The 19,136-nt window shown below is 48.6% G+C and overlaps 1 protein-coding gene and 1 pseudogene across 5 annotated transcripts in view; both read left to right on the top strand.

Moving 5' to 3' along the window:
* Window positions 1–2,768: 2,768 nt before the first annotated feature.
* Window positions 2,769–3,083, top strand: LOC148004898 (large ribosomal subunit protein eL36 pseudogene; annotated as a pseudogene).
* An 8,798-nt stretch (window positions 3,084–11,881) lies between these two features.
* The window catches only part of A4galt (alpha 1,4-galactosyltransferase), a 24,377-nt gene continuing 17,122 nt past the window's right edge, over window positions 11,882–19,136 (top strand). For 2 of the 5 annotated variants that reach the window (XM_087558901.1, XM_087558900.1), the window contains exon 1: window positions 11,882–11,913. The gene's annotated coding sequence lies outside the window, so the exon portion shown is untranslated. 5 annotated transcript variants of the gene reach the window in all.

The following is a 19,136-nucleotide window of genomic DNA, read 5'->3' as shown; positions in this document are numbered from 1 at the left end:
GCCCTCGAAGGCCCACCTTCTACTAAAGACAAACTGGGTTATTATTCCTATTTGTGGTCAAATCTGTCTCTCAAGGCCGGGAGGCCCGGACTCTGCCCCGCCTGTAACCTTAACTACAAATGGCTCTTCCCTGCCTGTTCCAGGAATGCCAATCAAGTTTTCATTTCAAAAAGTTGTTTTTCACCACCTTGCAATCCTACCTTGGTTTCAGAAGGTTATAATCCAACCTATGACTGCCTTGTCGTTACGCCTACCCTGTTCTGTCCACCTTACAACCGTGTCTTTGTTTCAGGAGATCGTTAGAACTCGCTTGTCTTCTGGAGCCCACTTCTATTTTGCCCACAAAATCCCCCATTTGGGGGGCTGGAGAGATGGCTCAAGTGGTTAGGAGCACTGGCTGTTCTTCCAGAGGTCCTGAGTTCAATTCCCGGCAACCACATGGTTGGTGGCTCACAGCCATCTGTGATGGGATCTGATGCCCTCTTCTGACATGCAGGCGTGCAAACTAACAGAACACTCACATGCCTTAAAATAAGTAAATCTTTAAAAATAAAGTAAGAATATCCCCTATTCGGAAACCCCCTACTCCCAAAGCTTTGACCTCCTCACCTCCAATGCTGACCTCTTGAACCCCACCGTAGGGGGAGGCAGCTTACTTTAATTAATGGCGTGCGTTGATTGATTTGACCATGATGATTTGGGTCAGTGGTCTTTCTTTTCCCATCTTCAGGATTAACACCGGGCTCACCTGGTTATCATTCCAATCCCCATCGGTCCCCATACCAGTCTCAACCAGCCGTTTCCAACCGGAGGCTCGATGGAATTAGATAAGCGTCATTTCTCTTAGAAACCAGATAGAGGTGGAAACTGCTTACAGGGAGGAAAGTGCATAGGAACTGTGTTTGAAAACTTTTCATTCATGATTTTTTTTTTCCTTGGGAAAGGGACTCATTAGGATTGTGTGGCCCCGCCAGGCCTGGACCTTATGCTTTTCTCTTTTGAGACAGACACACTTGTTTTAAATAACGAAGATTCATTTCCGGTTCAGTGACCAAACACTGAGACTGGATGTCTGGTGAAATACGCTTTAGTTACCCCAGCCGCCCCAGGGAGGATTGGACTATATAGATCCTTGAGCAAAGCACAGACTGAAGGAATTTTCCTTCCTTTTACAGACTTTACAGAGGAGAGGGCTCTGATCAGAGGTAGGGCTGTAGCAAGCCTGAGGCTTCTGCCAGCTTCTTTCTAGCTTTCAGAGGCGCAAGAGAGGATGTAGTAAGTAAGGCTGTTTTGGAACCAGGTAAGAGGAAGCAGATCCAGTTTTCCTGGCGTGCCTGAGATAAGGCTCACTGCAAAGAACCTGTTTGCTGCAGAGCTGATTGGATAGGAAGCAGGGGAGAAGCGGCCTGGGGGGGAGTGGGGGCGCTCGAGGGCAGGGGAGGGCTAATCCCAAAGCCAATGCTGGTGGTCTTATGCTCTTTAGTCCAGGTTGGCCTCTAACTAAAGGCAATCCTCCTGCCTCTACCTCCTCAGTGCTGGGATTATATGCATGAGCCACCACACCCAGAGTCAGCCTTGAAAACTTAATGGCCTCCCCCAAGAAGTTCAGTAGAAACATCATTAAATAAAGAGGAAATGTTAGTGGGAAAGACACAGCCACTAAGCCCTAATCCAACAGACAGACCCCCGAGCTCTGAGCCTCTGGAAACAGAACTCACAGAGATCCACCTGCCTCTACCTCCTCAGTGCTGGGATTAAAGTCGTGTGCCACCACCCCGGCTTAAATTTTACTAACTTATCATTTTTAAGAGAGGGTCTTACTATGTAGCTCTGGTTGACCCAGAACTCACAATGTAGACCAGGCTGGCCTCAGGGTCACAGCAATCCTCCTGGCTCAACCTCTTAAATGCTGTGACTAAATGTTCCAACATCCTTGGCCTGGTTATCTTTTCTTATTTACACATGTGTGCACATGTGTGTGCTAAAGGCAATCTTTTCTTATTTACACATGTGTGCACACGTGTGGCCTTTGTTGAGGCCCAGGGCCATGGGGTAGCGCAGGGCCATGGCTGTTGCTCTCCGATGGCGGCCGGACAGGAAGACTAAAGGAGGTCAGTGTGAGAACAAATGTTTTGGAATTCAGTACTGCGATTGAGCTCAGGTCGTTAGAACTGGAAGTAAAGCCCCTTTGATCACTAAACCTTCTGGCCAGCCCTTGCTTTGTTCGTTCTAGACTTATTTTTATTTATGTGTGTGCCCGTGTGCCATGAATGTGCAGAAGCCAAAAGAGGACATTGGACTGCCTGGAGCTAGAGTTACAAGTGGCTGGTGCTTGGCACTGGATTTGGGGCCTCTGGAATGGTAGTGGAGGCAGCTGATGGGGGCTCAGTCAGATATTTCAAAAACACCAAAATCGCTCTCCTAGAAACTGCCAGTAAAGTTAAGGCTACCTCTAGCCATTTAACCAATAACACTCATGTGACCACTAACGTCAAATCTAGACAGTTTACAAGAACAGAGCTGTAGCCAATAAGACAAGAGGAGATAAAGATGCTATGTAGTCCTCTATAGGGAAGGGAACTGATAGAGTAATGTCAATCTCAGAAGAAATGAAAGGGGTCAAGGGGACTCGAGGAAGTCCCCATATATTTGAAGACTTAGAACAAATTTTTGATATAGTCAGAGGGGAAACCCACTCTGTATTGGATTAGAAAATTAAGATCACTCCTCTAGTCTTCCTGTCCGGCCGCCATCGGAGAGCAACAGCCATGGCCCTGCGCTACCCCATGGCCCTGGGCCTCAACAAAGGCCACAAGGTGACGAGAGAAAAAAAAATCAGCAAGCCGAGACATCGCCGCGCCTCACCAAGAACACCAAGTTCGTGTGGGACAAGATCCGGGAGATGTGCGGCTTCGCGCCCTGCGAGTGTCGCGCCGTGGAGCTGCTCAAAGTGTCCAAGGACAAGCGAGCACTCAAGTTTATCAAAGAGAGTGGGCACTCACATCGGCGCCAAGAGAGAGCGGGAGGAGTTGAGCAACGTGCTAGCAGCCATTTTGAAGGCGGCGGTGGCCAAGAAGGATTAATGACCCCTCCCCCAATAAAAGATTCTTCGGAAAAAAAAAAAAAAGATCACTCCTCTACATTTGAGGCTAGTATGTCATCAATGATGTCATCAATTCTGGCCAATCGACACAGTGTTAGAGAAGCTACTGCCTTCTTCAAGTGGACTAGGGAATCCAAAATGGGTAAGAGTGTATCCCTGCAGTTTAATGTACAGAATCAAAGCCAACCGGAACCGTGGACAAACTCACTCAAAGGCAAAGGCAGGGCGAGACCATGGCCCAGACCAATATAAGACCACTCCAAAGATAAGATCAGATACCAACAAGACAGCCCTAAGGAAGAAGATTCAGAAACACATTCCTATGCAGACCAAAGAACGACCTTGGTGACTTACTCTATGACACCTTGGATGGTATTCCTACCAGAATGCTGAGACCATGACTCCTTCACCCTAACCCTTGTGTACACCAGGAATGCATTCTGCGCTGAAGATGGTCATCGTGCAGCTATTGGGAATATAGTTTGGTATAGCTAGAGTAATGAACGGAGGAAGGCTAAGGCCCACTTTGCACAGACTTTGAGAGCCATAGTCTCCAGTGACCAAAAGGAAGTGGAAAGAAACCCATGAAACACCATTTAACACAGCAGCAGCAGCTGTCTACAGTCACGGGAGAGAACTATCTCCTAAATCATCCGTCTACCTGACAGTGAAGAACAGTCACGGGAGACAACCATCTCCTAAATCATCCGTCTATCTGACAGTGAAGAACAAGGGGACAGTAAGGTTTGAGATGCTAAGCATGGAAGACTCCATGTTTGACTGTGAAAGAGCAGCAAATACCAAACTCCCTCCATTGTTCTTCACCCCACATGTATGGCAGATGAACCCCATGTTTGGCTGCCAGTACAGTAAAACTATCGGGATGCCAAATGAAAGGGTACATGAGTACATCAACCAAGAGTGGACACGATACAGTTTGTAATTAGAGGATGCCCTAGAACCTATGACTCCTTCGTGCCAAGGTACCATGTGAGAAAGGCAGACAACAGAAACCTACACTGGTGGGAAACTTCAGGTCTGGATACTTTCCAAACTAGAATCCTGGAAGCATACACACCAAGAGCTCTACATGATTCTTCCACTACCATAGCTGAGGGAATGAGGGATTGGAGACTCTATGACCTGTAAACCCGTGCTCGATATATCACATGCAGTAAATCTGCACAAGGGACTTCAGTCTGATGAGGTATATGTCTTCCCCGTTACATAGGAATCCTGTGGAAGCAAAGAAGACAACTTCACATTGTCGTTGCTAGAGGAGGAGGAGACAAGAACAAATGAACAAATTCTTCACAGCCCCCTACAAGCTGGCATTTGTCAGCCCCTCTGTCTCCTCACTACTGCTTCAGAGAGCATCCATGATGACGCCCGATCTCAGTCTCCCTGCAAGATGAATATTTGCGTCAGGGTCTAGACAATCCCACTCTCCTTGGACCTCAAATCATGGCTCCCACCTGTAGAACTCTGCTCTGCTCTGAACCTGAGCTTCTGAGAATACCAGTCTTCTACTCCTCAGGAAATAGGTTTGTTGCCAAAAACAAACAAACAAAACAAAACAACAAAACAAAGCCAAAAAACCAGTTTACAGTTCATGGTGGCTCGAGCTATGTTGATTGGCTCCTACTTGGAGCTGGCATAACATTTCCTGTTCCGTCGACATCAATGCAGACATAGAAGATGGCGGAAATCTTACTGAACAACAACCATTGGCTGTTAACGCCTTGTCTGACGCTGGGCTATTACCCATAAGCTGATCCATAGGCCTTTACTAAATCTATTAAAGAGAACTAAATTTATTGAATTTAGTTGGCAGACACTAAACAAACACACAACAGAAAAATTGAAGCGGCTAGCTGTAGGCAACCAGAGCTCTGGAAATTATCTGATACAACGTATCCAGAGGAACAAAGGGAAGAATGTATCCAAGTAAGACTGAAGACTTGCTTTTCTAAGAGTAGAGGCAGACCAATCCTTTTCTACATGATCAGTCAACAAGTTCTACTGGACCCAAGGCAAACCACTGGGTGTGAGCATGGATTCTCTAAAAATCCATTTACTTTTGGTCTGTATGAACAATGTGATACCAGCTAATCACATTGCCGTTGCCTGGGAAACTCGGGGAGGGATTGGTTATGCCCACCAATTCTTTCCTATGCATTAGTTATACTAATACAGAGAATGTCTCCTAGCCAGAGGAACATACCATCCATCTCACGTCCCCTCTGTCCAGTGAGCTCCAAACACCAGAACTGACCTCTTTGGGTCAACTCACAGACCTTGGCAATGGAGTCTTCATGGCTTGCTCCAAGAAGGCCTTCATCCTCATGGGTGACATCTGTAGTTTTGCCAGGAGCACCTTAGACTCCACCTTTTATTCTGTAGGACCTGGTTGTGTGACTATATAGAGTGCTGCTGGAGTGAGAGCCCATTTCTCAGGACAGGTAAACGTGTCCAGCCTCTCTACCCTAACCTTTGAACAGAGACACAGGTTTTTGACTCAGGTACTCTCTATAACAATGAACACAAAGATGACCTGTTAGGAAAGGTTAGGAAAGCCACTGACGGCATTTCCACTGCTCTCTCCTCTAACGTTTATATACTTTTTTTTTCTTTTTTCTTTCTTTTTTTTTTTTTTTCCGGAGACAGGGAACGAACCCAGGGCCTTGCGCTCGCTAGGCAAGCGCTCTTCCGCTGAGCTAAATCCCCAGCCCCTCTCTCCTCTAACGTGCCACAATTACAGCCAGCAGATTATGAGAGCAGTAGGGCTAGCAAGACCCTGGAAGGACAGACAGAATCTAACACTTCTCCGCTGTACTCGGAGCAGACACTATTATTGCCTATATCCATAAAGTTAGCAAGCTTAAAAATGTCCTTTATTTGATGCGATTGGTAGAAGGTTTAGATTTGATCGCACTTGCTTGCCCACACGGAAGTTGTTCCACTGGATAAAGGAGAGATTTTTGGCTTTTTGTATATATCATATTGGCCCTCTTGGCATAGAAACTCCTTACGATTATTTTGGGCTTGTTCACTAAACTTCATTTCAGGAAGAACTATGACAAGAGGCTCCAGAGACTACTATAGCACCAGAAGGAACAAACCAGCTAGGTCATCTGTAGAAAACATGCTGGGAGAAACTTCAAGAGATGTTTTTTCCAGAGTGATACCGCAAGTTGGAAACAATGTATCCCAATGCTTGGCTCTACCCCACCAAATAAATTCCATTTTTGCCAGAAGAGATGGTGTGTATACAGTGGTCTTGGACCGGAAACGAATGCCTCTGGAGATTCACCAGACTCCCTGATGCCCCATATCCCCCATTTGACTTTTCATAATATTAGCATCCACAAAACTAAACGGCAACAGTGGACGCTAATCAGGAAGCTCACTGGACTCTCCGGTGCTCTTTTCATTAATAAAGGAAGAAATGCCCCCCTCACAGCCATGTCCCCCGTGTTCCCGCTTGGCTCTGATCAAGTTCTGGTTTGCTCATCTCTAAGTCCTACAGCTTTCAACCCCTGCTATGCCCTCCATTACTCTATGACATTTCTGTTTGAAACCAAGTTTGAAACCTTTTTATTTCTGAATGTGGTTTTCAGCTTGGTGCATTCCAAAACCTAGAGAAAACCAAATTTCAGGAAATACGCCTAGGCCTTAGAAATCACCGAAATGCCCTGTGATGCAGGCTGGTAGACACCGGGTTCACCTTGTTCTGACCATTTCCTCAACAGTTGCGTGCTTTGTCGCCTGCACTGTCTCTCCTTTCGTTTATCTGTGCAGCAGTGTCTGCGTTGTTCGCCCTATGCTGTCTCCTTTCCCTGTTTTGGCCCAAATTTGTTGCAATTGGCTGTGAAACGATAACACAAAGAATCCTTAAGTGTTGTTCTCATTGGTGCTGTGCATACCTCAAGGACCGGGGGGGAAGCAAAATGAGCATAGTAAAAAAAAAAAAAGAATGCCTTTTAGACATGTAGAAATACCTTAGTTAGGAACCCCATTACACCCAAGGCTGCACCTGATAACCAGAACCCAGTGACATTACACACTTAAGATAACCAGACACAGTCCTTGAACCCCATGACGCCCACTGGACGGTACGTAAGTGGGAACCAAGAGCAATGCTCTGCTCTGCACATCTGGAGATAGCACCTTGATCTGCAGATGGAGAATCTCCCCTAGGATCCTCATCTTCAAATCACAGTGAACCCGACCTTCACGGAAGACTTGTCACAGCGAGCAGCTTCGGGGAGATAGCCTTAGGGTCACCGTTAGGAACTCAGAGTGTTGTGAACTTCGTGTGATGACCCTCAGCATAATTAAATAGAATATTTGCTATACCGACTACAGGTATCTATCTAGCTTCTTGCTATCAAAAACTAGCAAGTGCTTGCAGTCCCTGAGCTGTCTCTCCAGCTCTGATTTGTTTTTATGAGCCGGTCTTATGTAGCCCAGGCTGGCCTGGAATTCACTAGGTAGCCTAGGACGACCTTTAACTTCTGACTGTCCTGTCTCCATTCCTTAAACGCTGAGTTTAAAGGTGGGCGCCACCACACGAGGTTTTATAGGGGGCTGGGGATCGAACCTAGGACTCATGACTGCTCTCTGTCCCTGAGACCGGACCCGAGTTTCCAGACCCACGTTTCCAAATGGCTTGTTTTTCTCACCCTCTGCCTCACACTCAGGATTTCCTCCTTGCTGAGAACTCTGACCCTTGAAGAGCAGAATCCTGAGACTATAGGCCCCCAAGGCTGGGGAGTCTTACCTAACTTCCTACTCTCTGCAGCGCTGGGGTTGGACCCCAGGGCCTCACCTTTGCTACTGCTAGGCAAGCCCTACCAGGAAGCCCCTGCAGCCTCTGAAAACTTATCACTTCCTTCTGGGCTTTGGGAAAACTTCCCCAGGCCCCAGGTGAATAGAGATGGAACTCTAGATGGTTTTCACCACCAAGGAGGTTTCAGCCTCGCTTCAGACTCCTTTTTGTCTCCTCTTGGTCCTGGTGTCCCTCAGAAAGGGTCGATTCTAGTTCTCTCCCTTACCCTGGAAACACCCGGGTAGCTGGGTGGTTTATTTCAGGTGGAAACAACACCGCCCTCAGCCCCGCATGCTTCCAGACTTGCTATGATGCTATCTCAGCTAGGCCTTCCCAGGGCTCCCAAAGCCTGTTCACTGCAGGAGTGCTGGTAAACTTTAACCATTCACCCTGTGGGTGTTAGGTTACAGACCTGTGGCTGCCCATGCACCCCCTACCCTGCTCCCCAGCCGTTCTCCTGTGGCAGAAAAAGTTGATAAATTGATAAGCCCTGCAGTCTACTTCCGCACCCTCAACCCAGGCCTAAGGGGATCCTGAATTTTTTTTTTTTTTTTTTTTTTTTTTCGGAGCTGGGGACCGAACCCAGGGCCTTCCGCTTGCTAGGCAAGCGCTCTACCACTGAGCTAAATCCCCAACCCCTGGGGATCCTGAATTTAACTACTTTAGCTAGTGTGTTCCAGCCTGGTCACTCCCGGGACTATAACAGGGCAGGGCAAGGATTAAGCCTTCCTAAAGGGACACTTCAGCAATCAGACTATTGAAGCAACAAACCCCCAAGAAACTAATTCTGCCCGCTCAGGAAACCTGTGCTGGGTAAGGGGTCTTGAGCCAGGTCAGCCAGAGGGAAACTTTTCTCCCAGAAAATAACCACTTGTTAGCCCACCTTGCAAAGAAGACTGGATGGTTAGCAGTAGGCGGGACCACACCTTGACTGACAACTGCAAAGGTAAGCAAAACTCTGTCTGGCTCTTACTTAAAGCTCAACTTCACATCAGGACCCTGAAGATGGTTCGCACCTCTCCATCCCTCTTCCCAACGTGGTCACATGGCATAAATCTCCTTTTTCTGCTTTCACTACTAATTTGGCTGTTCTAAGATTTTTTCTTGGTGCTGGAGTGATGACTTAGCAGTTAAAAGCACACAACGGTCTTCCAGAGGACTTGAACTTGGTCTCTACCACACACTTCAGGTGCTTCACAACTGCCTGTAACCCAATTTGAGAGGACCGGGCACTCCTGGCCTTCTTAAACACCTGCACTCTCATACACACTCTCACACAGATACACAGACACACTGTGTGTGTGTGCGCTTATAGGTGCAAGTGCCCATGTTTGCCAGTAGAGGGAATAATATCCCTTTGAGCATAAGTGTTAATGTGGGTGCTGAGAACAGAGAACCAAACTCTGGGAGCAGTTCTCTTTTTTTTTTTTTTTTCTTTTTTCTTTTTTTCGGAGCTGGGGACCGAACCCAGGGCCTTGCGCTTGTTAGGCAAGTGCTCTACTGCTGAGCTAAATCTCCAACCCCCAGTTCTCATTTTTTTATAACTTTTTTTTTAAATGTATGAGCATTGGTGGTTTGTCTGCGTGCATGTCTGTATGAGGGTGTTGGATCCTGGACTTAGAGACAATTCTGAGTTGCCCTCCCTGTGGGCTGTGGGCTGTGGGACTCAGGACCTCTGGAAGAACAACAGCTCTCAACCTCTGAACCATCTCCAGCCGGGCAGGACTGGGCAGGACTCACTCTTAACTGCTTAGTTATTCCTTAGTTATAACTGCTACACTGTTTCGATGGCCTTCCCACACACAGTGTATCAAATGGCGGTAGGTGTGTCCCTGTATTTTCAGCTGTTAATTGCTGGGCTAGCAGAGCCAGGTGCTGGCACAATCTTTGGTGCTGTCGTTTCTATGACCCATTACCAGCTTTCTAGCTGTAAACACTTGTTCCTTGATGCCCAGAAGATGCGTGTCTGAGATGACCAGACTCAAACCAACAAACAAAAACAAAACAAAACCACAAACTGCCTTGAAGGAAGTCAAGTAGCCCTCATCCCAGCCAAAGGGCAGCCCCAAGAAGTGGATCCGCACTGTCCAGCTGCCTATTGGCTGATTGGCTCAGACTGGAATGTGGGTTGGTTTTTTTTTGTTGTTGTTGTTGTTGATGTTGTTGTTGCTTTGTTTCGTTTTGTTTTTGGAGAATAAAGAGCTGGTGGCTGATCTGGGACAGGTGAGGCAAAAGTATGGAGGGAAATGAGGAGGGGGTTAGAGAGTGGGAGCCACTGGAAGGGACACAGGGTCAGGGAAGTTGGGTTAAGTTAGATTGTAGCTGAGAGTCAGCCCCAGCAAAAGGCCAGCAGCCTTATGCTACAGGAACATCTCTGTGTCTTTATTATAAACCTCAAGCAGGATCCCAAAAAGCTCCAACACTAGTGGTTCTCAACCGCCCTCACTCTGCGACCCTTTAATGCGGTTCCCCATGTTGTAGTGACCCCCAACCACAAAATTATCTTGTTGCTACTTCATAACCACAATTGTGCTACTGTTATGAATTATAATGTAAATATCTGATATGCAAGATATATATGATCTGTAACCCTCAAAGAAGTCCTGACCCACTGGTCTAGACCTAATTTGGCTGTTTTATTTGGCTTCTGGGGGACAGGTAGTAACCCCAAGTCCTATAACAATGTGTAGACTAAGTTAGGCTTCCTCCCCACCCAACCCATAGCAACAAGGAACTCCCCTTGGGAACTGAAGAGGTGGCCTAGTGGCCTAGTGGTTAAGTCACTTGCTGTTCTTACAGAGGACCTGGATTTAGTTTCCAGCACCCATGTGGTGGCTCACAACCATCTATACTCTAGTTCCAGGGGATCTCATGCCCTCTTCTGGCCTCTGTGTGACCTAGGAATGCACACAGACATAAACAGAGGCAAAAACCACTCAGGTACACATAAAATAAAAATACATTTTTAAAAGAAAAAAACGGGCAGTAGAGGTGCAACATTTTTAATCCCAAATTTGAGGCCACTATGATTTACAAGAAAACTGCGGGCTAAAAAGAAAAGCAGTCAGACAAAGTCAAACCAAAAATCAAACCTGGGAGTGATGAGCAGGAATGGAAATGGCCGGGGAAGAAGCAAGAGGGGCAGGATCACCAATGGCTGGCAGCTGGAAGCTGGGGATCTCCTGAAAAGTGGGAAAGGGTGAAGCCAAGATCTGGGTAGTGGTCAGAAGTGGGGTAGAGGGAATGAGAATTTTCCACAGATTCGATTATTCAAAGCCTGTTTATCCAGGCTGTTCTCAGGGCTAGCATAGGGTGTTACCATGTTCTCAGCATCCTGGACACGGGTTTGTATGGTGAGAGAGATGAAGAGGGGCAGGCAGCGAGGGTGCATTGGCTTGTAGCCTGAGAGGAGAGCTGGCCAGAGGAAACTGCCACTAAAGAACATGGTAGGGTGGGCCTGGCCCTTCCTTGGGTCCCAGCAGGCCAGGGCAGGGAGTGAGGAGTACTTGGGCCGGGCAGTGGGGTCAGGCTGACTCAAGTTAAGACTCGGATGTCGCCCCTTCTCAACTGCAGAACATTCGTGTAATTAACCAAGCCGCTTTGGGCCTGGCTTTTTATGTTTTTCATCTGTTAAAAGGAGAAAATGGAGCTATGCGAAGGGGATTCATCCCTGTCTTGGAGAAGTGGCTTGGGAGGTTGAGGCAAGAGGATTGCTAGGAGTTCTGGGGGACAGAATGGGCCGGAAGGTTTAGAATAGGATGGTGACCCGCAAGGCGTGGAGACTGCTCACACCTGTTGGCTACTGGCTATTGACTCAGTTCGAGCCCCCCTAGACAGGACTAGCTGCAGACAGAGAGGGACCCGCGGGGCAGGAGGGGCTGACCCCGCCCAGGGCTGGAGGGGCGGCGCTCCTGTCCTCTGGGCTCAAGCCACCGCCCTCCAGGGCCGCAGTAGCTGCCCGCCGCTTCGGGAGCCAGAGGTACTTGGGTCTCAAGGACAAGGCAGAGGGCAGGGGGATTTCGTTGGGATCTGGAGCAACCCTGTTCCAGGCCGGAAAGGGAGGTGAGCAAGACACCAGGGACCGGGGTCCCCACCTGGCCACCTGTTCCACAGACGACAATTGTGCAGGCATCACTTCTGTGCCGTGGTCCCTCAGCCACCGCCCGCACCCGAGATGCGCCCCGAAGTTGAGCGCGGCGCGGCGCGAGCTAGTCTGGGGCCTGTCGGAGGACGAGGTCCACGGGGGAGGGGGCAACTGGGGACCCCAAAGCGCTGCTCAGGGACGTTGGGCGAGCAGGAGCCCTGGGAGGTCGCGGCGGGGCGCGTCCGGGAGAGGAATGGAATGCTGTGCGCTGCAGGGAGGGCTTTGGGCTGGGAGTCGGCGCTGGGCTCTCCGGATGCTCTGGCTTGGACCCGCACCGGGAAGGGTCTTCAGGTGGAGAGGGTAGCCTGGGAAAAGCTGGCATGGAGCCGCCGATCCCAGCGCTCGGTCCCAGATCATCACGCTCCCGCTTCTCCCCTTCAGATGAGACCAATTGAGGTGAGATTGGAAGTCGGATGGGGTTGAAAAGAGGCTGCGCCTGGGAGAATTATCCTATCCACCCCTCTTCACTGTTAGGGCAAACCCCCTTGCCTCAGCGTCGTCGTATGTCATCTAGAGCTAGAAGTTCTTCTCATTCCTTGGTAGATTCCACTGAGCCTCTTGCCCGCTCTCAAAAGTCTCTTTTTCATCTCTCCTCTCTCACATCCACAGCAATCCAGCTGCTGCAATCCCAACCGGTTCCCTCCGGGTACCTCTCCTCCGCCCCCTGCTCTGACCTTTCTGCTCTCTCCTCCCAAAGAATGGGGACTCCAATATTGCAGAGCTGCCCGCCACCAGTGCACCCGCACTTCCCCCAGCCTCTGACCTTCCGCCGCACAAATCCTATAAAGAAAAGTTCTTAAACCAAAGACCAAAACGCACAGGAACTGGAAGGCAGAGAGAGAACCCCGCTCCCGGTTTGTTTGTTTGTTTGTTTGTTTTAGAACGTTTCTTCAATGCCTCAAGGGCTGGTCCCTGCCTGGAGAGCTCAGTATGAAAGGTACCTATTTGGAAATATCGTAGTTTGCTTAATTTCTTTGAACTAATTATGGCTCTGCAGCTGTCTAGGTTGATGAGGATTACCCAGAGCAAGATTGCTCACTCGTGGGAGGAGTGATGAATGTCCCAGGATGTGGACAGGGTTTGTTGAATCTCTAGAGGTAACTGTGACCTACCGTATCACCCCCAAAACAGCCTCGTCTTAGGGGGGGTGGAAGTGGAAGAGGGGGTTCCCAGTCTCCACTTTCAATGACCCCAAGTAACAGCTTTACTTACAGAGCCTCCTCAACTGCCTGGGTTTTTTGTTGTTAATGCATGTGGTTCTTTTAGATACTGTTACCCTTTGTTTTGAGACAGGGTCTCACTGTGTAGCCCAGGCTGGCCTCGAACTCAGAGATCTGCCTGCCTCTGGCTCCAGAGTGCTGGGATTAAAGACCTGTGTTACCATGCCCACCTAGATTCTGTTACATCATTATAAATGCAGGCAGTTTATGAATGGTTAGGTTTTCCTCAAAAAACGAATTAGCTGTTCAGTGTGTGAGACCATTTCACCAGTTGGCTCTGCTGAAGCCCCTTGCCTGGGCACACTTCCTCAGACTGTGGTTAGGTGTCTCTATTTTCCCCAGAATGGAAACCAGTGAGTCAAACAGCGAGCAGCTAAGAGTTTGTGTGGTATTTATCAGGTGCATGAGCTCTTCAGTGGTTTGCCCCTTGGCTGCTCTTTGGCAAAGTGTGTCTTCCTTACTGTAGTCTGCATGAATGTTTGAGGAGCTGGGGTGTTTTGTTTTTGCTGTTTGGTTTGGTTTCTAATTTATTTATTTTACTATATATGAGCATTTTTGCCAGTTGGTATGTGCACCCCACCCATGCATGGTGTCCTTGGAGATCAAAAAGGGTGTCTGATCTCCTGGAACTGGAGTCGAGAAGTCACTATGTGGTTGCTGGGAATCAAACCTGGATCCTCTGAAAAAGCTGAAGTGTTCTTAACTGCGGAGCCAGTCCCAGGAGCTGAGTTTTATTAGTTTGTTTAGGGTTGTTTGTTTTAAGAGAGAGTATCACGTAACACAAACTACATAGTTTCTAACATGCCATATAACTTTAAGGCTAGCCTTAAATTTTCAATTCTCCCACCTCGAGAATCCTGGGACTACGGAGACCATCATGGCCGATTTATAGGGTGCTGGGGACCAAACCCAGGGCTTCCTTCATAGTAGTAGTCTAGAAACTAGATTCCACCCCCAGCCCCGAGAAACAGGTTTTTAATTTTCATTTTACTTTATCTCCGTGTGTGTGAGCACCGGGAAACTTGGCTGCATTTAGAAGCTGATTGGGAACAGCTAGAAAAGAACTCTGCAGGAGGCCCTGGTGTAGGAAGGGGGCTGACTGGTCTATTGACCTCAGGGAGGCCGCAGGGTACTCAGGAACTGGGAAGAAAGAACCTATTTCGGAGGGAGGTAGTGGCAAGAACTGAGAAAGGGGCTTAGAGAAAAACTCTTTGAACTAGTTATGAGCACCTTTGGGGAAGATGGGACGCCTCAGGGGAGGGCAAAGCTTCTGCACCCAGATGAAAGATCTTTTAGTGCCTTCTGCTAGGATTAGACTGGCTGTCCTCGCCCACGTGAGACACCCCTCCTCCCTCACTCACACACTGACAGACACAGACACACTAGAGACGGAGAGATACTCGCAGGTGGTTGTTTCCCTTCTGAGCTTTCTGTCTGGTAAATCTCAAGAAGTGGAGCCCAACGGAGTGCCCCTTTCTCTTTCCCAGGGGACCTTCATTTCCATCTGGTCGGAGCCATATCCTCAGAGCTGGGAGAAGGGTCTTTTCTTCCATTGCAGGGGTCTGTACACCCTCGAGCCTGTAGCTCTTCCCTGGGCCCCAGTTCTCCCACTAGCTCTCTCCATCCAACCACGCGGTCTCTGAGGCCACACCTCCCTGTGTAAACTGGCGAATGGGAAGCTTGGAGAACAAAGAGCGCCAAGCAAGCTGGAGACGGGAAAATGATAAAAGGGCAGAAGACATTCATTGTTCCAAAGCAGGTGTGGTGGCTCACCTCTGCGGAAGTAATAAGAGGAGTTTAAAGTCTGTGTAGCTAGTGGGGGTGGGACATGAGGGGGTGAGGAAGAGAGGCGGCGAGGGGAGAGAGGGCGGGACAGAGAAGGGGACGCTCAGAAGCACGTCTCCAGGTGTTAGTGTTCCATTGCTCTGTCCAGAAGGTCCCTGGTGGCAGCCCCACAGGGGCCAGATTCCTTACTCTCAGTTGAGACAAAACTCAGGAACCAGCCTTTTTCATCACAGTGACACTGAACCCCCCTGCTCCAGGGCAGTCCCGGGAGATTGACCCCTTTCAACTGCTAAATGATGTTTGAACCCCACCCAGCATTTCCAGTTCCCAGCTATGCCTCGGTTTTCAACTCTTTTTAAGATTACAAACCGAGGATCTGGAGAGATGGCTCCACAGTTAAGAGCACTGACTGTTCTTCCTAGAGGTCCTGAGTTCCATTCCCAGCAACCGCATGGTGACTCACAACCATCTGTAATGGGATCCAATGCCTTCTTTTGGTGTGTCTGAAGACAGCGACAGTGTACTCACATAAATAATAAATACATCTTTTAAAAAAAACTTATAAAAATGTTACAAATTGAACCCAGTGTGGCAGCTCACATCTTTGATGCCAGCACTTGGGAGGCAGAGGCAAGTGGATCACTGAGTTTGAGGCCAGCCTGGTCTACAGAGCGAGTTCTAGAATAGGCAAAGCTACACAGACAGGACCCCCCACCTCCCAAAAAAACCTAAATTAGTTTGAGGGGCAGTATCTGTAGGGTATGTTTTGGGGGCAGTTTGCAGCCTGAATACAAGCTGGCGAGCAATTAGCATTTGAAAGTCATCAAACACCCTCTCTATGCCAGACCCTAGTTATTCCGAAATGTGTATTGTTTCTGGCTGTGGTCAGAACTTCACCTAACGTGCACATCCCACCAAAATCCTAGCTGAGTCTGGTGTCTGAGCAATCCGAGCGCCCCCCAAGCCCCCTCCCCAACTTCTGGTGACCACTTTGCTACCCACTTCTGAGATTGATGTATTTAACCTCTGGGGGATAAAATAAAAGACTTCTCGCCTGAGAAAAATGCCTCACAGGCTGAAGCAAACTGATCCCAGTGTGATGCTCCCGGAGGGCCCCTGTGAGGGTGTGGGCAGGCAGGTGGGAGGACAGGCTGTCACTGTGTCTGTAAAGTGCCGTTTACCTGCCTTTGACCCAGAACTCTCCTTTCCAGGAGCTAGCCACATGGGAGCAATTACAGATTTTCTAAAGATGTTAAGTTTGAGGATGTAAGTGGGACCCGCTTGCTGAGGCGTTTCCAAAAGCTCGAAGGTAGAAACCACTTCTGGCATCAAAGCGGGGAAATAGGAGTGAGGTAGGCAGCAATCATCACCGACAGGAAGCAGTAATGCTCTGGAGATAGGAGACTGGCTACATCAACATAGGGGCTTCCCTTCTCACAGACTCATCCTTAGCTACCCATGAGGCATTGCGCTAGAATCCCAGAACACTAAAGTAGCTTTTACAAGATAGCACGTGTTTGCTCGTAGCCTGTGCCCATCTTCCATGTTTTTCATTTAATTTCTTTGATATTGACTTGAACCCAAGGCCTTGTGCATTGTCAGGTCCAAAGAAACCCAGGACAAGCCTCGCTCAGTACCTATGGCTCCTCCCAGCACTTCTGGACCAGCCCTCATGGGGTAGCTAAGGATGAGTCTACCTTAAACCTCTCCAACCCAGGGCCCTGCTTCTCGTTCCTATATAAACCTGCCATTCAGCCTGTGAATTCTCTTGGTTCTGCTCTTCTCTCCATCCTCAGCTTCTCATTCAGTCGACTGACCCTCCTCCTCCCTCATCTCAGGGTCCCCGTTCAGTCTGGACTCTGCCAGATGCCTCTGACTGTATTCTCCCTCACATCTGCAATAAAAACCTTCTCCTCAACCATACCTAGGCACTGTAATGTCCTCGTTTGCCTTCATGCATGCCACAAATATACTCTGCTATTGAGGTAACATACCCTTCCGTGTACTTATATTTTAAAAATCATTGTTGCATATGTGTCTGATGTATATGTACACATGCATGTGTGTGTGTGTGTGTGCACGTACACACGTGTGTGGAGATTAGAGGACAATGCCAGAGTTGATTCTTCCACTGTAGGTATCAAGGATTTAGCTCAGATTGCTCTCATGACTTTAAAAGCAAGTACTTTTATCTCAGGAGCCATCTCCCTGCCCCCACGCCTATTATTATTAGTCTGGTTTTATGACTTGGCACAAGCTAGAGTCATCAGAGAAGAAAGAGACTCAATTGAGAAAGTACCTTCATAAGATCCAGCTGTAAGGCATTTTCTTTTTTTTTTTTAAAGATTTATTTAGCACTTTATTCAGACACACCAGAAGAGGGCATCAGATCCCGTTACAGATGGTTGTGAGCCACCATGTGGTTGCTGGGATTTGAACTCAGGACCTCTGGAAGAGCAGTCAGTGCTCTTAACCACTGAGCCATCTCTCCAGCCCTTTTTTTTTTTTTGGTTCTTTTTTTCGGAGCTGGGGACCGAACCCAGGGCCTTGCGCTTCTTAGGCAAGCGCTCTACCACTGAGCTAAATCCCCAACCCCAGGCATTTTCTTAATTAGTGATCAATGGGGGAGGGCCCAGGCCATGGGGGGGGGGGCATCCCTGGGCAGGTGGTCCTTGGTTCCATAAGAAAGCAGGCTGAGCAAGCCAGGGGAAGCAAGCCAGTAAGCAGCACCCCTCCATGGCCTCTGCATCAGCTCCTGTCTCTAGGTTCCTGTCCTGACTTCCCCTGATGAACAGTAATGTTTGGAAGTATAAGCCAGATAAACCCTTTCCTCCCCAACCTGCTTTGTAATCGTGGTGCATCGTTGTTTCATTGTAGCAATAGAAACGCTAACTGTGATACCATACAAGATGCATTGTTTTTTCTTTTCTATTTTTCGGAGCTGGGGACTGAACCCAGGGCCTTGCACTTGCTAGGCAAGCGCTCTACCACTGAGCTAAATCCCCAACCCCACAAATGCATTCTTAACCTCCAGCCTTTCTAAAGCCAGTGTTTAGGGTCTTGCCGATCTAAGCAGGTGAGAGATGTTTTCTGAATGTGTCTGTTTTCATTTCTCCCCCATTGAAAAGTGTCCTTGGGAGCGAAGGATGGGGCTCAGTTGGTGAATTGTCTGTGCAACATTCATAAAGCTCTGGGCTTGGCAAAACCAGTAAGGTGGTTCGCCCTAACACTCGGGGTGGAGGCAGGAAGATCCGGAGTTCAAAATCTTCCTTAGCTACATAGTGAGTTTGAGGTCAATAGGGCACCTTGAGACACAGTTTCAAAAACAACAATAAAATAACTACCCTTGGGGCTGGGAATTTAGCTCAGTGATAGAGCACTTGAGCAAGTGCAAGGCCCTGGATTTGGTCCTCAGCTCCGGTGTGGGGGGGAATTACCCTTGATCTTGCATAATTATTAAAGGGTCATATTTTGTGTGTGTCCAAATTGTCCCTTGCCCATTTTGGGGGTGGGAGCGGGCAGGTCCAGCAGAACTTCTCAGGGTGTTCGAAGTTTGGCTTGGAGGATCATCCTATGTTCAAGTTAGCATGTGTACACGTGTTTTTCTATCTCTGCTCCGAAACTTCCTAAAGACGTGGAGGAGGGGGCTGGAGAAAGGGGGCGCAGTTAAGAGCACTTGTTCTTTTTTTGCTTGTTTGTTTCGTTTTGTTTGAGACAGAGTTTCTCTGCTTAGCCCTGGATATCCTGGAATTCTCTGTAGACCAGGCTATCCTGGAACTCCGAGATCCCCCTGCCTCTGCCTCCCAAGTGCTGGATTTAAGGGCATGTCCCACCACTCACTGGTCTTTCCTCTGAAGTGTTAAGTTGTCCGTCACCCCACCCCCCATCCCATCCCTTCTTCTAGCCTACTGGAACTCTGTGCAGCCTGGCCTTGAATTCCTGATATTTTTCCCCTCTGCCTCCACCTCCCTAGTGCTGGAGTTAAGAGGCATATGCCACCATGCCCAGCTCATCTCTTGGCTACAAGACAGGGTTGGTCAGATGGCTCAGTGG

This window comes from Rattus norvegicus, chromosome 7 (genome assembly GCF_021556685.1).
Source record: "Rattus norvegicus strain SHRSP/BbbUtx chromosome 7, alternate assembly SHRSP_T2T, whole genome shotgun sequence".
Taxonomy (NCBI): Eukaryota; Metazoa; Chordata; class Mammalia; order Rodentia; family Muridae; genus Rattus; species Rattus norvegicus.
This window is presented reverse-complemented; position numbering and strand designations above follow the sequence as displayed.